This window comes from Mesoplodon densirostris, chromosome 2 (genome assembly GCF_025265405.1).
Source record: "Mesoplodon densirostris isolate mMesDen1 chromosome 2, mMesDen1 primary haplotype, whole genome shotgun sequence".
Taxonomy (NCBI): domain Eukaryota; kingdom Metazoa; phylum Chordata; class Mammalia; order Artiodactyla; family Ziphiidae; genus Mesoplodon; species Mesoplodon densirostris.
Genome location: NC_082662.1, coordinates 82,839,814 through 82,858,288, shown reverse-complemented (window position 1 = coordinate 82,858,288; position 18,475 = coordinate 82,839,814). Strand labels below are relative to the sequence as shown.

General features: G+C 42.4%; 1 protein-coding gene across 6 annotated transcripts in view; it reads left to right on the top strand.

Moving 5' to 3' along the window:
• The window catches only part of TGFBR3 (transforming growth factor beta receptor 3), a 200,072-nt gene that overhangs the window by 88,197 nt on the left and 93,400 nt on the right, over positions 1-18,475 (top strand). The window lies entirely within an intron of this gene.

The following is an 18,475-nucleotide window of genomic DNA, read 5'->3' as shown; positions in this document are numbered from 1 at the left end:
ATCACAGTGAAGTGCAGAAAAACTAATACAGAGCAGAATTTATCTTTGAGCTTTCTTCTGGTCAGGAAAGTTAATTTCCATAACTGTTTGTTTATGTGCCTCAACCACTCTTCTTTTTGTGGGTGGGGGGGCGGGTAGGAATAGGAGAGGCGAGGTGTCCAGAAGGAAAAGCAAACTGATTTTAATCTTGTGAAAGTGTGCAGAGTTGGCTCATTTCAAAGACAAATCATCTAACCTTTCCAGCTACATTGGAAATTATCGTTAATACTCTTGGTTGCTTGCCATTGTTGCTGCAACACATATTTCAGGTCGGATTTCTTTATCCCAGTAATGCGTCTTTAATTCTTAACTTATGGGAGAGAATTTGGGTGGGAGGGAAAGGAAGGGAGGAGGAAGTGCAGTTCCTATGAAGCCTTGCTGACTCCAGCAATTCTTTAGCAGCAATAATTACTCATATTATATATGCTCTCTCAGAAGAACCAAGAAAGAAAAGCAAGTCCGAGCGATTACAGAAGCGGCAGAAATTCTGCGTGCTAAATTGTGCGGTACTGTTGTTGATTCTGAAAATAGATTCACATAAGACTACTGAAGCAAAAGAAGAATACCTCAAGGAATGACAGCAGAGCTCTCCCACACTTATACTGACTGTGTTAGGTCAAAATAGACATGGCTGTACTGAAGATACGGAAAATTAGCTGGCATCAAGGGACGTCGTACGTTCAGTGAAGAAGTAAAGAAAGTGGGCCTACGGGGGATAGTCTCTAAACCTTGTTTAAAAACCTGAACAATTAAGTATCCCTTATGTTCCTCATGTGTGACTCCGGAGATACAGGACTGCAGCCGTGCCAACAGCTTTTTAAAATCATTTGAACTATATGACCCAGCAGTTCCACACCTAAGTGTATACGCAAGAGAAAGGAAAACATAGTCCACATAAAAACTTGTCCACGATTGTTCACAGCAACATTATTCATAATAGCTAAAAAGTGGGAACAACCTGAATGCCCATCAGCTGATGATGGATAAATGAAATGTGGTACATATATCCATACGATGGAATGTTATTCAGCAATAAAAAGGAATGAAATACTGATACATGCTGCAACGTGGATGAACCTTGAAAATGTTACACTGAGTGAAAGAAGTCAGACACAAAAGACACGTGCTGTCCGGACTAGACAAATTTATAGAGATAGAAAGTAAACTGGTGGTTGTTCAGGGCTAAAGAGCAAAAGAGAGACATGGGGGCTGACTTTATGAGTACAGAGTTTCTTTTGGGGGGACAGAAATGTTCTAAAATTAAATTATAATGATGGTTCCACAATTGAATGTGAATATAGTAAATACCATTGATAAATGTCAATAAATGTGACTAACCAAAAACCATTGAGTTGTACTTTCAATAGGTGAATTTTATGGCATGTGGATTTTATCTCAGTAAAGCTATTAAAAAATGAATTCAACCTGTCAGTATATTAATTACCCATAAAATTTATCTTAACTATATCCACTTTTTTTTTAACTAGGATTGCTTCCTCTTCCAACCTAAACCCATTCAACTCTTTCTGATATTCTCAATGGATAACTTGATTTTTATAGATATGCCATTAGATATGGTCTGTGCTAAAAATCACAGCCAGTCAGTTCTGGAGGTAATAGTGGGAGGACCAGAGGCAGCCTTTGTGCATGTCTCTACGAAATACTAAGGGCAAATATTTTTCAAGATGAAATGATAAATGTTGTTGCTTATAAATTAGAAAAGAATGCCCTACTGGCTCCAAGCCATACTTACTTTGACTCTTATGACCGAAGTCGTTGTTTTTCATGATGTCCTCCTTAAATGTGAGGGAATTACTAAAGCAACCCTATCCCCACTCCCCGCCCCGACCGGCTTGTTTTAGTGCAGGATTAGCATTAAGATCTATTATAAATCATCCCTTCTCTAACATTTTACTAAATTCCTACCGCCCCGGCGCCTTAAGCTTCCTCAGCTGAGGAGAGACTGCTGCTTTTCCTGTGTGGAGGAGGTGAGAGAGCCTACACCTGGAAGTAATAACTGCAGCAGGTTGACAAGATTTGGGGAAACAATTATACTTAATTAGACAAACAATTTTATAGGCCGGCAGAGAATTTGTATCAGAAACATACTTGCTACAATAATGTATACAAAGCCCCCTATGGTAAAGCATGGTTTTGCCACTGACTTCCCTGCTGGGTTCTCGTGAGGACAGCACAGACCTGTAGTTGTATTTTTCATCTGAGACCACACCTCTCATTTGTAATCACTGGTTTTGGAAACAACAGTCCTGGAAGTGAACCGGAAACTGGAAAAAGACTCTTTGGCGACAGAGGAGGGCAGAAGAGGGTAAACAGCCCTGAGAGACCAACTTTGTCTTTTAGAATAAGTGGGGAGATGTCATCGGTTTCACCCTATGAAAACCAGCTGCCGTGCCCTTTAACTTCAAGGTAAAATGTCCCGCCCCTCCCTCACTTCCTGCCCCTACTCTTTTCTGACCACCGCTCCATCCCCTGCCCCTACCCCTGAGTTCTGTCCCTCTGGGTGTTTCCTGATTCCTGAGAAGGGTTGTAGCACCACTAGAGGCTTGTTTACAGTAACATACGTTCATTAGTTGCTGGAAGGGCAACAATTTTGTTTCCGATCCTCTTAATTTTTATTGTGACCTGCTTTTTCTGGGCGATGCTTCTTTTCTATTTCCCATCTATCTAACTGCTCGCTTATTATGAAAAGCCCTTAGTTAGCAGTACATATGTGTATAACAGATATGGACGTTTAAATTTATGTGTTTGTTTTGACATTGAAGAAGCGACTGTTAATGGGCATGCCAAGCCAGCGACTGGCTGTAGGGGTGGAGTGAGGATCTGGGAGGATCCATTGTCATGGGAAAGGGGCCAGGTTTAATAACTTTATCCTCACCCTTCAGAAAGCTCAGAACCCTCCATTCTTGTATGTATTTACTTATTCTCTGCTTCATTCCAAAAAGGGATTTGGGATGGGCTTACAACAATAGAAATACCAAGAGTGTAAGCAGAAAACCAAAATGAGGACAAAAGAGAAGTGCAGTTTGTTAGCCATATGGGTTATGTAGTGGGTACGACTGAGTTTGAAATTTGGCTCCAGGCTTCTTGGCAGGCAGGGCCAAATGGGATATGTGGTTAATCACACATGTGGCTCCAAGTTACTTTTCCTTGGTGCCTTCTCTGAGGACTGTGGCATACAATTGTTCCTTTCCTGGTTCTGTTTGAGGGTGGGAGAGACCACAGTTGGGAGAAAGAGAAGGAAGAAAACACATCTAAATGCTAACAGTTCTGCTTGCCTCTTAACAGGTCCCGTAGGCCCCAAATAACAGTAACGGTGACCACAGTGGTGGTGAAGTGCCAGCTGTGGGCCAGCCACCTGCCCGGCACCTGTGCCGTCTCCGCTCATCCTCACTGTGGGCTGGAAAGGGAGGGAGGCCTCGGGAGGTTCACGGCAGACCCTGGGGCATGCAGCCCACCTCTGAGCCCGTGTGTGACTCTACAGTCCAAGGTTTTCCCACACGTCAGTCCACTTCCCTTTCACCTTTAGCTCTGACCTTGCTCCCAGCTATGAAACCTGCCACCCTGTCTCACTTGGCTCTACCTGTTCCACGAGGCAGCAGGTCTCTCACCGAAGGTTTGGGTTTCCTGCACAGGCTCGTGGTAGCTCTTTCTGATGCTCAGAGTTCCTTTTCGTTCCCTTCCCTGTGGCTTTGGGGCAGTAGTGAGGGTGGTTTTTTGTACGGCGTTGTCTCTTTTTTCCTTTCTGACTTAGAAGATCATCACGTCAAGTGTCAGTAATTATAAAATGCAGGACTAAGCTCAGGAGCCCTTGCATTCTATGTGGCTGTTAATCCTACATTAAATGTCACCTCCCATCTGTTTTTCACAGGTGATCATTTTCCTCCCCCGACCGCCACCCCAAATAAAGCTTTCAACTGCCTCCACAAAAAGTAACTCACCTGTCTTCTGCTAGTAATCCATGACTTGTAACCAAACTTGCTTGAACTGTGTGACAAGGGAGAACAAACACATTAAGGGACTCTTCCTGCTATGCGTGAAACGCAGGACCTTCAGTGTGTGGACTTTGCCATCTGATGTGACATCTTTTTTGCTTACTTTGAGGAATCTTGCAGTTCAGGGATTAAGCATTTTGGAGAGCCCTACTACCTACCTACTTACCTATCTATCTTATCTGTCGTCTTTCCCGTTTCCACAATATTAGTAGGTTGACAACTTCTCTCTTTTTGTTCACCTCCCCCTCAGTTATTAAAAATATAATGGAATGGTGCAGGGGTAGGGGGAATGGGTGTGTGTCTTACCTTTACCCATCACAACTAAAAGAACTGATAAAAAATTTCAAGACTTGTTTTTTGGAGAGTATACACGTGAGAACAGAAATATCAAATGAACACTAGCACGCTAGTTACCTTCCTTCTCTTATCTGGGACATTTTCCCCTCTGCTGTTATTCATGAATGACTTCCCAGTGCTAGTCCTGTGTATATGCTGGGGAAAAAACCTCAAACAAACTCAAGGCTATTTATATTTCAGAGATCTTGTGTGTAGTGTGTGCTAATAAGCAAGCGTCACAGTAAACTCCTCACACACAGACACTATATACTGATGAAATTCAGTTACTAAACAAACACCTTCCATGTGTAAACACTGCCTGGTGTTTGTTTAAATGGAAGTTGTTTTGGAAATCACCCCAGGCTGACAGGTAAGGTTATCTTTGAACTGGCCATTTTGTCACAGACCTAGAGGAGATTTATGAGAAAGTTACACCGACAACGAGGGTCACATTTCTCTAAAGGCATTCATCTCTCTTTCTCTCTCTTTCCCTTTTTCTTTCTCTCCTCTTCCCTCTCCCTCTCCCTCTCCCTTTCTTCTCTCCTCTCTCCCTTCCTCTTTCCCTCTCTCCCCTCCTCCTCCCTTCCCCCATTCGTTTGACTGTTGTTCTGGAAATTATTTCATTAACTTGAAAGGCCACTGAACCTGGCTCTTACATAGGATTGGAGGCCCTAAATGAATAGGACAGTCACATGATTTAAAACGAGTTGCCACTTCACTTGAAGATACTCCTTGCAGGTTAAATGATGACACCCTGCTGCACAGTGTGAAGGTGCCAGGCCTGGACTGGACAGAGGAGCAGTCAGGCCGTGGGGTGGGGCTAGCCAGGCCGCTAGACCTCCGGCTGCTGTTTCCACAGAAGGCAATGCAGGCCAGGTAGAACTGGCCACGCTAGTCATTGATGGTTTCTAACACATTGGGGCAAGATGTTCAATCTGAAACTACAGCTAACTTTCAATGAGAACTCTCCAAAAACCCAGTCTTGGAATCTTAGAAAAAAGTGAAAGCAGAAATCAGAGCAATAATAATAAACATCGAGATATAGCAAACAAATTAGGACACAAGAAGAAGTGAAGAAGTTATAACGTTCCTACCAACACTCTGGTTAGCCATGTGGCTTAAACTTTGCCATGTATCACAGTAACATTGCCCTGGGAAAGTATGCCCCCTGCCCCACAGAAGGACTGAGCCTGGTTGGACTCTGCCATTTTAGCGTGAGGTAATGCCAGTTATGTTCTTTGCTGGCTGGGAGCTGACAGACGGAAAGAGCCTCTCTCGTTATTGCCTCTTCCCCAGTCTGGAGGAGAGGCTGCCTTGACTCCTTCTAAAATTTGTCCAGCAGCAGCATTTTCCAACCAGTGTGGTGTTTGTCTTTATGGAGGTTAGGGTTACGACCCTGATCCATACTGTTGTTGCCATGGTAGCTTCTCTTGACTTTTAAAAGATTGTATAATTTCCCAAAACTATCCTTAGAAAATGTTTCTAACATTTTCTAGGAGCACCCTCCACATTTGAAAATGTGACTTTCTACTCATCTTTATGTCTTCAGCACTTACTGGGGGTTGAGGGAGAATAAATTTAATACAGTGTGACAAATAATATGACCATTATTTGTTATAAAATTAACAGAAGTTTGCAGGAGCCCAACAGAGGGAGTGGTAACTCTATCTGCAGGGGAGGGAAGGATCCAGAAGAGAGCATTTGATGAAGGGCTTGACAGTCAAGTAGGAGTTACTGGGCAGAAGGGAAGGGAGGCTTCAACATGCGCAGAGGGAAGAGCAAAACCATGTGTGGAGGAAAGTTCTTCCTTGTACATGGTGTGGCTGATGTACAGATCAGGGAGTGGCAAACTATGGCCTTTGGGCCAAATCCTGCCTGTTGCCCGTTTTTGTATCTATGTAATTTACATACCATAAAGTTCACCTGTTTACAGCGTACAAGTCAGTGGTTTTCAGTGTATTTTATAGAGTTGTGCAACTACCACCACAGTCTAACCTAGAACATTTTTAGCACTCCCAAACTTGGTGCCCATTAGCAGTCATTCCGCATTCCCCATGCTCCCACCTCTGCCCTAGGCAACCATTAATCTACTTTCTTTATAGATCTGAAATTCTGGAGATTTTTTTAATAAATGGAACCACACAATATGGGTGACTTTTATGACTGGCTTTCTCACTTAACGTAATGCATTTGAGATTCATCCATGCTGTAGCGTGTATTAGTTATTTCATTCCTTTTTATTCCTGAACAGTATTCTGTTGTATGGCTATACCACATCTTGCTTATCCACTCATCAATTTGATGCCTGTTTTTGTAAATAAAGGGTTTTTTTGGGGGGAGGCGGTAAATAAAGTTTTATTGGCACATAGCCATGCCCATTTGTTTATGTATTGTCTGCGGCCCCTTCCTCATGACAGTAGAAGACTTGAGTAGGGTAACAAGACTAACAAAGCCCAAAATATTTACAGTCTGGCTACTTGCAGATAAAGCTTGCCAACCCCCGGAATAGAGGATGGGGCAGTGATGGGAACAGTGATGGGGGCGAGCTGGGGCCTGGGAGTGGAAGATGAGGCTGGTAAGGCCGAACAGGTAAGGATTTGGACTTAATCCTGTGGATCAGTGTTTCCCCAAGTGTGTGTGGGATGTGAACCCCCTGCATCTGAATCCCTTGGAAATGCTTAAGTGCAGATTCCTGAGCCTCACCCCTGACCTTTCAGCTGAATCTACTGCCCCACAGCTTTTTCTTAATTCCACCTGAACTTCTTTCTTAACTCTCTCAATCCTGGCCATGTCTGAAGCCCACGCGTTAAGTCTTAACTCTTCAGCAAACCCATTCCTGATTCCTTTATCCGCCTCCATTTCCCTCTTTTCTAAATGTTGCTCTGAATTCCTCACCCGGCCCCTTCCAGTGTGAACTTCCGCAGAGTATGGGATTATATGTTTTCTTGTATTATTCGCTGCTGAATCACCTGTGTTAATCTTGCGCAGTCAGCTGGTGAGTGGACTTCTTAAGGCCAGGAGCCAAGTTGGACTCTTTTGCATTGTGATATTGGGTTTTTGCATAGTGCCGAGGACGTTAAAGTATCCCTGTAAATCTTCTTAAGCTCCTCCCCCTTTTCACAGTGTACTTTTATTTGATTTCATTATACCAGTGGACTTGGTGTTTTGTCCCCAGTCCCCCTTGACTGCTATAGCTGAGCAGGTGTCCTCCACTTTGCATTATGACTTTGATTTATTTTTTCTAATTAAATCTCATGCTACTGCAATTTACTGTATATTCTCCAGATCTCTGTGTCAGCCTGTTTCTGAGTTTTTGTTACATTTTTCTTTATTTTAAATATTTATTTGTTTATTTGTCTGTGTAGGGTCTTAGTTGCCGCACGTGGGATCTTTAGTTGCGCCATGCGAACACTTAGTTGCAGCATGTGGAAACTAGTTCCCTGCCCAGAGATTGAACCCGGGCCCCCTGCATTGGGAGCGTGGAGTCTTAGCCACTGGCCCACCAGGGAAGTCCCACATTTTTCTTTACTCTTATGGATTTTAGTCCTCTGCTAGTACACTAGTTAGTCCTTTCCCTCAGATGGGTAAAAGCTATAAATGGCTTTTGACTCCATGCTACTCCCTTGGGTAGCTCATTTGAGCTGAGCCTGGTTTGAAGTTGGGCCATTGAGAACAATCTGTCCTCATGATGTAGGCGGTGATTCTGGCCAATTCTTAATGTTGCTGGAATTAATTAAACTGATTCCTCCAATTGAAAGAGGACATTTTACTCTACCCTGTATCATTAAATACTTAATAACTTGATTTTTTTATTTTGATTTTTTGCTCAGTGAGCACTTAAAATATCCCTGCCTGTATAGTAATTTGTTCCCTGTTTAATGTGGCTTTTTCCTTTGTTTACTCTGGACTCAAGTCTTTGTAGCTTGTTTTCTAAGTCAGCTCTAAAGTTGCTGGTCATTGGATTTGGCAGCCTTTTCAAGCTTTACCCACCAGAACCCTACAGGAAGTTGTGTGTCGGCCAGAAGAGTCTGTTTATTTAAAGCATGGTGTCCAGCAGAAGCAATCCATTTATGAAGGTCTGGTCTTAAAGATACAGGAATCTGAATCTGTTTGGAAGACCTGCTGCTTTGGCTTCCATTGCAGTTGTGTGCTCTGTGCTTTCCTTTCCAGGCTGCCCAGGCACCTCAGCTAGACGGGTGGTTAATTGAAATAGCCCTTTCCCTGAATCTCCTTGGCCTTGTCTGAAATACTAAAACGTCAACACCCAGGTACTAGATAGCCCTTTTAAACTCATAAGAATGAGGTTAATTTTTTAAACATAAATTGTCTTTTATTAGTTTAGCGCTATTTGCTAGTATTCTGATGGGATTTTGCTCTGAGTGCACTCCTGAGTTAGAATGCTAAAAATAAGGTGAAATGGCTGTACTTTTGACTTCTGGGTACTGTTCTTTGCCCACAATCGTCAGGTATTATCTGGGTTCTAGTCCAAGACACCCTACAATAGTGCTTTATTTATTTATTTTTTTAAAGATTTATTTTATTGAAGTATAGTTGACTTACAATGTTGTGATAATTTCTACTGTACAGTAAAGTGATTCAGTTTATACATATACATACATTTTTAAAAACTTATTTATTTATTTATTTATTTTTGGCTGTGTTGGGTCTTTGTTGCTGTGCGCGGGCTTTCTCTAGTTGCAGTGAGTGGGGGCTACTCTTCGTTGCAGTGCGCAGGCTTCTCATTGTGGTGGCTTCTCTTGTTGAGGAACACAGGCTCTAGGCGTGCGGGCTTCAGTAGCTGTGGCACATGGGCTCAGTAGTTGTGGCACGTGGACTCAGTAGTTGTGGCTTGCGGGCTCTAGAGCTCAGGCTCAGTAGTTGTGGAGCGCGAGCTTAGTTGCTCCACGGCATGTGGGATCTTCCCCGGCCAGGGCTCGAACCTGTGTCCCTTGCATTGGCAGGCAGATTCTTAACCACTGCGCCACCAGGGAAGCCCTATACATACATTCTTTTTCATATTCTTTTCCATTATGGTTTATCACTGGATATACAATAGTACTTTATATTTATGGCATTTTCCACCTGAACTACAGAGTCCTTTGACTAGATCTAGAATTTTTACATCCCTTGGTGGAAGAGAGGCAAATTGCAGGTAAGATTTGGCTTCTTTTGAAGATAGAGAGACTAGATTAGGTGTTACTGGGTCTAACAGTAAGCCAAGGAGAGCCAGCTATAGGATTCAGGATCAGTGTAATAGCCTAATTCTTGCCTAGAGCCCAAATACCACACTGTGCACATTAAAGTTTAATTTTTATTTGTTGATACAAGTGTACACGCATCTGATTCTTTTTGAATTTGCACAGCGAGTTGGTGATGTGGCTGTAGGTTTCATGTGCCTAGCACCTATGCACTGATTTAAAGGAAAGCTGCGTTCATATCTTAAGAGGTGACCACCCCACAAGGCCTCATATGCAGGTGCCTTGGGAGAAAGGAATAAAGAGATATGGCAGCTGCTGAGAGGACTGAGAAATGAGAGGCAGAGGAAAATGAGGTGTCGCACTTCTCAGCTCTAGTCATGCTCCTGTTGTCTTTTCTGGTCTACGGTTGGACGTTTTGTGAGGTGGAAGTTATATGAGATTCCTACCTCAGAATAGCTCCTAAAGAACCTTGACTTTTCTTGAAGTCTCTGGTAAATTTAAACCTTAATGAAGTTAAAAACAATACTTTACACATTTCTCTCTTACTCCTCTCAGCCTCAAGTAGATAGACATGTAGGTAAGGCTCTCCTTGGGAGAGAGGAGTTTCTGAAGATAAAGGAGAAAGCTGAAGTCTAAGGGAGCCCAGGGTCCATCTGGACACGGACATGCATGCTTTGGTGTGAGACATATGTCTCCTTTGCTTGCCATGCTGAGTCTCAGATTTGGAGGTCTTCCAAAATCCAAGGCGACTGAAGAGCTTAATTTCCAGTGGAGTCATGGGTGGGCATTTTGCCTCCGTCATCTGCCCCAGAGGACTTTTGGGGGCCAGTTACCCTGCCTTCTACTCTGAACACCCCCCAGATTGTCATCTGGTGCAGCTGACCAGAGGGTGCATGTTCCCCAGTGTGAACTCTTTCTGCTGAGCCGAGAGGCCTTTAGAGGCTTTGCTGCTGGCCCTTTATTGCTCTTTGTATGTTGTTAGTGCGTGTGTTGCTGTTTCTTTGGTTTCCTACTTTCATATGGGTTGAAGATTCCACCCTTTTTTCCCTTATCACCCCTGGTTGTTAAGATAGTGAGAATCTCAGTGAAATGGTAATCTTACCATTGTGCACAAGTATTTCTCTGAAAAGATCTTTTTTGTTCAGTTTTAATGCCGTTAATATCTAATTCCCAGTGTTTTAGTTGGAAGCTGTTCAAATTTCCCAATTCATAAAATCTTTCAAAGCCTACTCCAAGTTACTTTTTTCTTGATTCAGTTCTCCTCCTTTTTGCATTAAAAAAAAGCCTATTTCCAAGTAGGGAAGTGACTTATGTTTATTAGAGACCAGAATGATATGGACCCCTGATTTGCTGTGAGTTTTTTTGATGTTTTTGGAGCAGTGTACAAGGGTAATTTTTAGTCCTCTTTTTGCCATGTGTTCTTGTACGCATTTCCTAAACACTTTCCCTGGCTTGGTACTATTACTGTGTATATGTCCTACATGTGTTTCCTATTTTTGATGACTCATACTTACGGTACTCATAAAGATTTATCCTTTATCTTGGCTCTGAGTAATGAGCACACTTGCACATTTCCAGCAGAAATGTGAGTTGGGACTTTTGCATTTAATCCTGTAGGATAGGCCTCTTGAAGGCATAGTGCAGGAAGCATGACATATTCATCTAAGGTTCCACTCATTTCTCCTGCCTGAGGAAACAGTCAACTCAGTTTTTGTGAATTTATTAATTTGTGTTTTCCACGTTTTCTTTTCCCTTTGCACCTCTTAGCCATTTTACTGCTTATGAGCGAGACCACCAGAGGGTGACTAGATGGAACAAATGTGCTACTCCTTTTCCCTGCTGGTAACTATGTTAAAGAGTTTGGTGGTGGAAGAAATGGAAATTAAACTGAAATGATATCTGTATTACATGTGGCAACAAACATCCGGGGGGGCCTTCTTGGGTTCAGATAAACACTTAGACCCAAGAGATTAGCACAGGCCACAGGTGGCTTCAGACTATTAAAGGATATAGGGTAGGGGCTGCAGCTTGGAGCAGGGCATCATGGCCTTCCTCTTTTTTTTTGATGCTTGCGGCTATATACACATGAGTTTATACAGCCATCTGGAGTGCTCCAACTGATGGCTCAAATGCTAGATCTACATGGTATATGTGTGTGTGTGTGTGTGTTCTGGTTTAAAAGACTCATACTTCCCAGGAATAGGCAACTATGCTTATAGGAATAGTTTCCATGATGTCCATGAAAAACATGCCGGTTTACAAGAGTCTCTGCTCTCAGGAAAGCCTCCAAATATCTCTTCTTATCAGATATTTAAAATTTTTCCAATCCCCATACAATTTACCAATCCCAGGGGTAATTTTTATTATAAGCAAGCGGCCTTTTATTATAGTTGACATATTGTTTTAGATTAACAGGGTTATAGAGATAAGAGAGTTAACAGAAGATCAAATTCTCACGTGAAAAAGGGATAAAATTTGCCAACTCTTTGTCCATTGTGGATTTTATTAGTTTTCTTATTATATGTATTCCTGACTCTGGTAGGCTAAATAATGGCTCCCAAAGATATGCTCACATCCTAATCCCTGAAACCTGTGAATGTTACTATATGAATATTCAGTGGAAAAAGTCTTTATAGATGTGATTAATTGAAGGATTTTGAGGTGAGAAGATTCTCCTGGATTATCTGGGTGGCCTCTGAATGCAATCATGTGTCCTTATAAGACAGAGATTTGATGTAGACAGAAGAGGAGAAGGCCACGTGACCATGGAGGCGGAGGTTGGAGTGATGGGGCCACAAGCCAAGGAGTGCCAACAGCCTTGAGAAACTGGAAGAAGCAAGGAACGGATTCTCTCTTAGAGCCTCTGGAGACTCTGACGTCTCTGCTGACACCTTGATTTTGGCTCAGTAACACTGATTTTGGACGTCTGGCCTTCAAAACTATAGGAGAATAATTTCCTGTCGTTTTAAGCTACCAGGTTTTTAGTAATGTGTTACAGCAGCCACAGGAAATGAATACACTCACTCCCCATCTCACCTTAGTTTGGGGGATTATCTTGAGTTCCATGCAGCCCTCCTGTCCCCATTTTGTTCACAACTTGTGTTCTCCATCTCTGTAAAGGACTCTACTACCTGGTTGCCAAGGCCAGAATCCTTGGCATCATCCATGACTTCCTATGTTTTCTCAGATGTCACGCCCAATCCTATCTATTTTACCATAGAAATATATTCTGAATCTGCCCACCTTTGGCCCCCCACTCTCCCACCCTTGCTACACCCCCCCCACCATCTTTGGTCTGAGCCACCATCACATCTTTACTTGAGGCGCAGTGGACCCCTAACCCAGGTCCCTGAAGAGGGCAGGGTCTGGAGGTAGACTGCCTGTGTTGGAAGCCTGGTTCCACTGTTTATGAGCTGAATTTGGGCAAGTTATTTAACTTCTCTATGCCTCATTTTCCCTCTGTGGGGCTAAGAATAGTATCTACTTCAGAAGTTGCTCTGACAATTAAATAGTTAAAATGGGACAAGTGCTTAGAACAGTGCTTGGAATAAATAAATGTCAGCTACTATCATTATTAGCTAGTAAAAATCTATTCTCCACATAGCAGCTTGAATAATCCTTTAAAAACTTAAGTCTAATCACAAAATTCACCAGCTCAAACATCCTGTGGTGGCTTCCCACTACATTTAGAGTAAAATCCCCAATCCCCAGTGTAACTCTCACCCCCTCTCCCATCACTCACCGTTTTCACAGTACTGCAGTTGTTGGCCCAGATGTCTTTCAAAGGTGCAGAGCATGTTCCTGCCTCTCATCCTTTGCCTGGAGCACTTCCCCCATTTATTCACAGGCCTTGTTCCTTCCCTTCCTCTGGTCCCTGCCCAGCCATTACCTCTACAGAGAGGCCTTCACAGACCACCCCATTTAAAATAACCATATCCCCTTGCTCCCACTGTCTCCAAACCGTTTTACTTTTTAAAAATAACTCATATCACCACCTGATATTTATATTTAGATGTGTTTATTGTCTCTCCCTTGCATTAGAATATCCATGAGATGTTTTACTTTGTGCACTATCTCCAGTAATTAGAACATACCCAGCACATAGTAAGCATTCAATAAATATATGTGAAATAAATACTTGAATGAACAAGTGAATATGTTGATTGTAGCAGTTTAGCTTTATTCAATGGACTGAGATAGAAATTTTTTTTTTGAAATTCCTTATATTTTCTGGAATGTTTGGTTATTGATATTGGTATGTATGGTTCAGTCATAATGTTTTTTGTGTTTTGGGGGGTCACTGCTCGGCTTGTGGGATCTTACTTCCCCAACCAGGGATTGAACCTGGGCCACCTCAGTGAAAGCACTGAGTCCTAACCACTGGACCACGAGGGAACTCCCTAAAGTAATGTTTCTTAATCCAGGTTTCAAGGAGTAGAAAATAGATCACTGGATTGTGCATCTTAATAAATGATTGGTTCTTCATTTATCAAGATTCTATTTAAACCTGAGCAAATCTGTAGACCCATGTGAGTCAGTTTCTTTATTTGTTGATATGAAGAGGTTGGGAAGATTGAGATCTAATATTTCTTTCAGTATTATTGTTGTTTTGAGTCTACATTGAGAGCTTAAGGCATATTTTTTTTAATACATTAGTCCAGGCCTCCAAATAAAAAACAGCATAACTTGCATTTAGTGAAAAATACCCATTGAAAAGTAGAATTGAAAGTGTTTCTGGAATTGTTAAACTAGAAAATATCCTCAAAGAAACCCTCAGCATACAGTGGGTTAGGAACCACCTAAAAACGAATGATATGTTTTCTTACGTGTTTTTTAAAAAACCTGTATTAAGTAGGATTTCCAGATCCGGGGGCCAATCTGGCCTCCAAATACTTGGGAAAATGCTCTTCAGTTTCACTGCTTAGATTTTACGGCCTTGCACAGTAGAAATTTCATGATTTCCCAAACAGCTCACTGTTTCATCAGGACAGAGTACACGCAAAGAATCTTTCTCCCTCTCTCTTTCATTTATTGAAATACAGAAGATTAGAGGAACGAATCATTTCAGTCTGCTCCAGCGAAGGCCCCTCCCCACGTAATTAGAACCAGGCAGCTGCACAGCCGTGGGCCGCCGACTCCGCGCACTGTCCCCCAGCGCGAAGCATGGTGGGAGGGAGGAAGGCCGCAGCCCGCGGGGCTCGGGCTCCGCAGTGCGGACCCCGGCAAAGAGCACCACCTGTGAACAGAGAGGACAGAGACATAGAAACATATTATTGCCCTAAACATACATGACAGAAACGGAACCAAGTAGATTTAATCAACTGCAGCTGGGTGGAGATAAACACAAGTGCTAAGGAATCAGGCGTGTTGGAAGGGGCTGGGACTGGGGAGGCGCGTTGCTGGAGTAATTGGAGCCGGGTGTGCTACTTGGAGGTGAGAATTTGGAGAGGTTTGAAATAGGGATGTGGTTTGGCTGAGGGCTAGAGGCAATGTTTTCCAAGACTAGGGGAGGAGGCTGGTAAATAAAACAGCCGAATTGAGGAGTAGGAACCAACTTAGGACAGCAAGTACCTTGGCAGCTGTGAAAGCTTGTGTCTGATGGCCTTGCGGGTTGGTGTTTACGGTGGGAGAATGGGTGCCCAGCTGTACTGATGCAGGTCTTCAAAGCCAGATGAATTGGTTCAATCTTTAACGCTGGAAGGGGCAATTTAGGTAGACCTCTAAAGATAAAACTTCCCAGCCACAGATTGAGAGAAACCTCTAGCTTTACCTCATCCAGTGACTTCAGCTGCCTTGGAAGGAGTTCATGGCTTTAGCACTTCCTGTGTTCTTGTTTCTCTGGAAGGCATACTCCAGGATGGAAAGGCAGGCGATTGAGTTTCTGTTCAGAAATTTGGGGTCTCCTTAGAGAAGATGTGGTGTTGGGGTCAAGCGTGGAATGAATGTGGTATTCTCAGGACTGTTTCTTGTTAGATTCTGAACATAATTCCCCCAAATTGCAATGAAATTTGGAGAGCAAGACTCGAGCCTGCCCAGCTTAGCCTTACCTGAACAGGAATAACTGAAGATGATCGATCGCATTTGTGCTGCTTGTGCGCTGTCATTCGGACCTGGTCTTTGATGAGACCCGAATCCCAAAGGTTGAGGGGAAAGCTGGGGAATGGCAGAAGAGCCGCTAGTTATTTATTGGGAATCTAAGGGTCGTGTGTGCGGCTGTAATCAGTTTGTCATCCAGCTTCAAAATCCAGGGACCTGCAGGCAGGAGGTAACAGTACCACGTTGATCGGAGCCACAAACATTGGTAAACTGCTTCCTCCGAGGACTAAGAAAACTGGCATTCTGCTCAATCTCATCAACACCCTTGCAAGGGAGTCATTCACACTAGTTTACAGAGATAGAAATGGAGGCTGAGAGAAGTTAACTATTCTCCCCAAGGTCATGAACTAGGAAGTAATTGGTAGAGCCCAAGCTTGGATGTGCAGCATACATCTCCTACAGATGGGGTCGATGTGCAGTGAGTGGCTGTGGGCAAGGTGGGCTCTCCCGAGGTTTAGACGTTTGTTTGATCATTAAATCAGTGTTTATTAAGCACCTGTTACTAGGCAGTCCTGACACGCCTTGAGAATTTGCCAAAGGTAGCAAAGATAGAGTGGGTAGCAAGTTCTCCCCCGTTCCTGCTCCCGTTTAGATGATCTCAGCCTCCTTGCTCTTCTTGACAGTGGGCTTAAGTATTGCTCCCAGTGTTGTTTGTTAACTTTAATCATATTGGAGGTCTTTGAGCTGCAATAAAATAGCCATCTGGTAAGAATTACATGTGACTAGCTGGGTTGTTATCTATAGGTTAAGCGCTTAGAAAGAGGGGCAGGTTGGGGTGTCCTGTTACTCCCGATAGCTCTGTTCTATACAAACAACTTTCTTTACTGGATTATCTGTGCCAAAATATTACCAAATAGCTTGGAAACAGGTTGGTGTTTTACCCTTTAGGGGAAAAAAAAAAAAGACCATGGAGTTGAATTTGGAAAGGAATCTTGGAAAATATTTCAGTAAAACAATGTATCATTCACATGCCCAAAAATTCAGCACTGCAGGGCTCCTGCTGGCAGAATAAGGTGAACTTTGAGATATATTATGGCTTGATCTTGAATTCTTTCATATCTGGAGTAGGCTGAAAGTTGGTTATTTTTGTTTTCTTGGCAATGACCTTTTGTAAGAAATGCCTGTGAGATATGGTTTAGATAGACGCCAACAGGGTTTCTGGTAACTTTCTATATCTACATCCACCTTCTTTTCCCTTCATTTTATAAAAACATAAATGGAAGGATTTCCCAGCACCATGTCATGGAGTCACCCCATATGTTGGTTCATCTTTCCTTTGTCTTTCATACATTCATTCATTTATTCATTCTAAAAATGCATGAGTGTTTACCATGTATGGGCATTGTTCTAGGACTGGAGATACAGTGGTAAAGCAGGCAGAGTTTCAGCGTTTGTAATGCTTGCATTGATTTGAACATGAGGTACCCAGGTATTTAAGTGACACGAAGGTGTGGTCATTCGGGTGGTTAGGAAAGGCTTCCTTGAGGAGGTACACTTGAGCAGAGACATTAATGTTGAAAAGGAGTGAACCATGCACAGATCCAAGGGAAGAATAGGGCAGATAAAAGATCTGCTTATGTCAAGGCCCAAAGCTTGGAAGTGACTTGTTGGAGGTGAATCAGAAGGCCAATCTAGTGAGCAAGGAGGAAAGCATGGGAGATTGGATTAGTTAGTCAAGGGTCAGATCATATGGTACTTTGCAGGGGGAGAAGTTGTTTCTTGGCGTTCCTTATGTTTCTGTGTTCTTATCCAGTGGTTAAAAAGGCTGGCCCTGAACTCTAAAGGTTCAGGGAGACCTTCTTCTCCAGTATCAGAGAATTGGTTCTGTAAGGAGAGACATGGAAAGTTCCACTAGCAGGATAAGTAGAAGCTGGAACACTGGAATGGATATTTGGGTTTTAGTCCCAATGATGCCATAACCAGCTGTGGAATTTGGGCATGCCATTACGTCTTTGGGCTTCAATTTCCTTTACAATAAATATTTGGAGTAGACTATATCTAAAATCTCCTGTATCACTGAAAGTCAATGATTTTATTATACACAAATTTCACTTTGTGTTTTATCCTCTTCTTTCAGATTTTTTATCAGCGCTGCTTACAGTAACCAACTCTTGTTGGTTCAAAAAGTGGCAGGAAGAAGTAAAGAGTGGGGGGAAAATGAGAGAACTTCGTAACTTCACATCTTGGGTTCAGAGCTGGCCACAGTCATTGAATGAGTCAATTATAGTGACTAAGGCTTGATCTCAGCCTATTGATTTATGGTTAACCAAGAGCAACCATTGTCCTTATTAAGGGGGATTATCCCATCAAAATAGTGTTTTTAGAACCTGACAATGTAATAATGTTTGTGTTGACTCCTTTATTTTTAAATCATATTTTGATTTATTGGAAAGATAGAAAATAGAAAAATCTGCCAGTCCTATTTTGATTTATTGGAAAGATAGAAAATAGAAAAATCTGCAGTCTTCCTGAAATTCAGTATAAATCATGCAGGTCTCTTATTCAAAAGTATATCTAAAAGAAATCAGCAAAACCAAATAAATTAACGTGTTTTAGGACTATAATCTTGTCAACGCTACCTATTTTAAAAGACCCTGTAAATCTTGATCTACCTTTAGGATTAGCCTTGATTATTTTATGATTTATTTTGCTTCTGCCAAGGATAAAAGACTATAGGGCATACACTGACCCAGAGTTAAAGTGAAAAAAAAAACAAAAAACGAAATTCTCTAAAAATGCTCACATTGGTCTGAAAAGTTTGATAAATTCATTTTGGAATATTTTCAGTTCTTA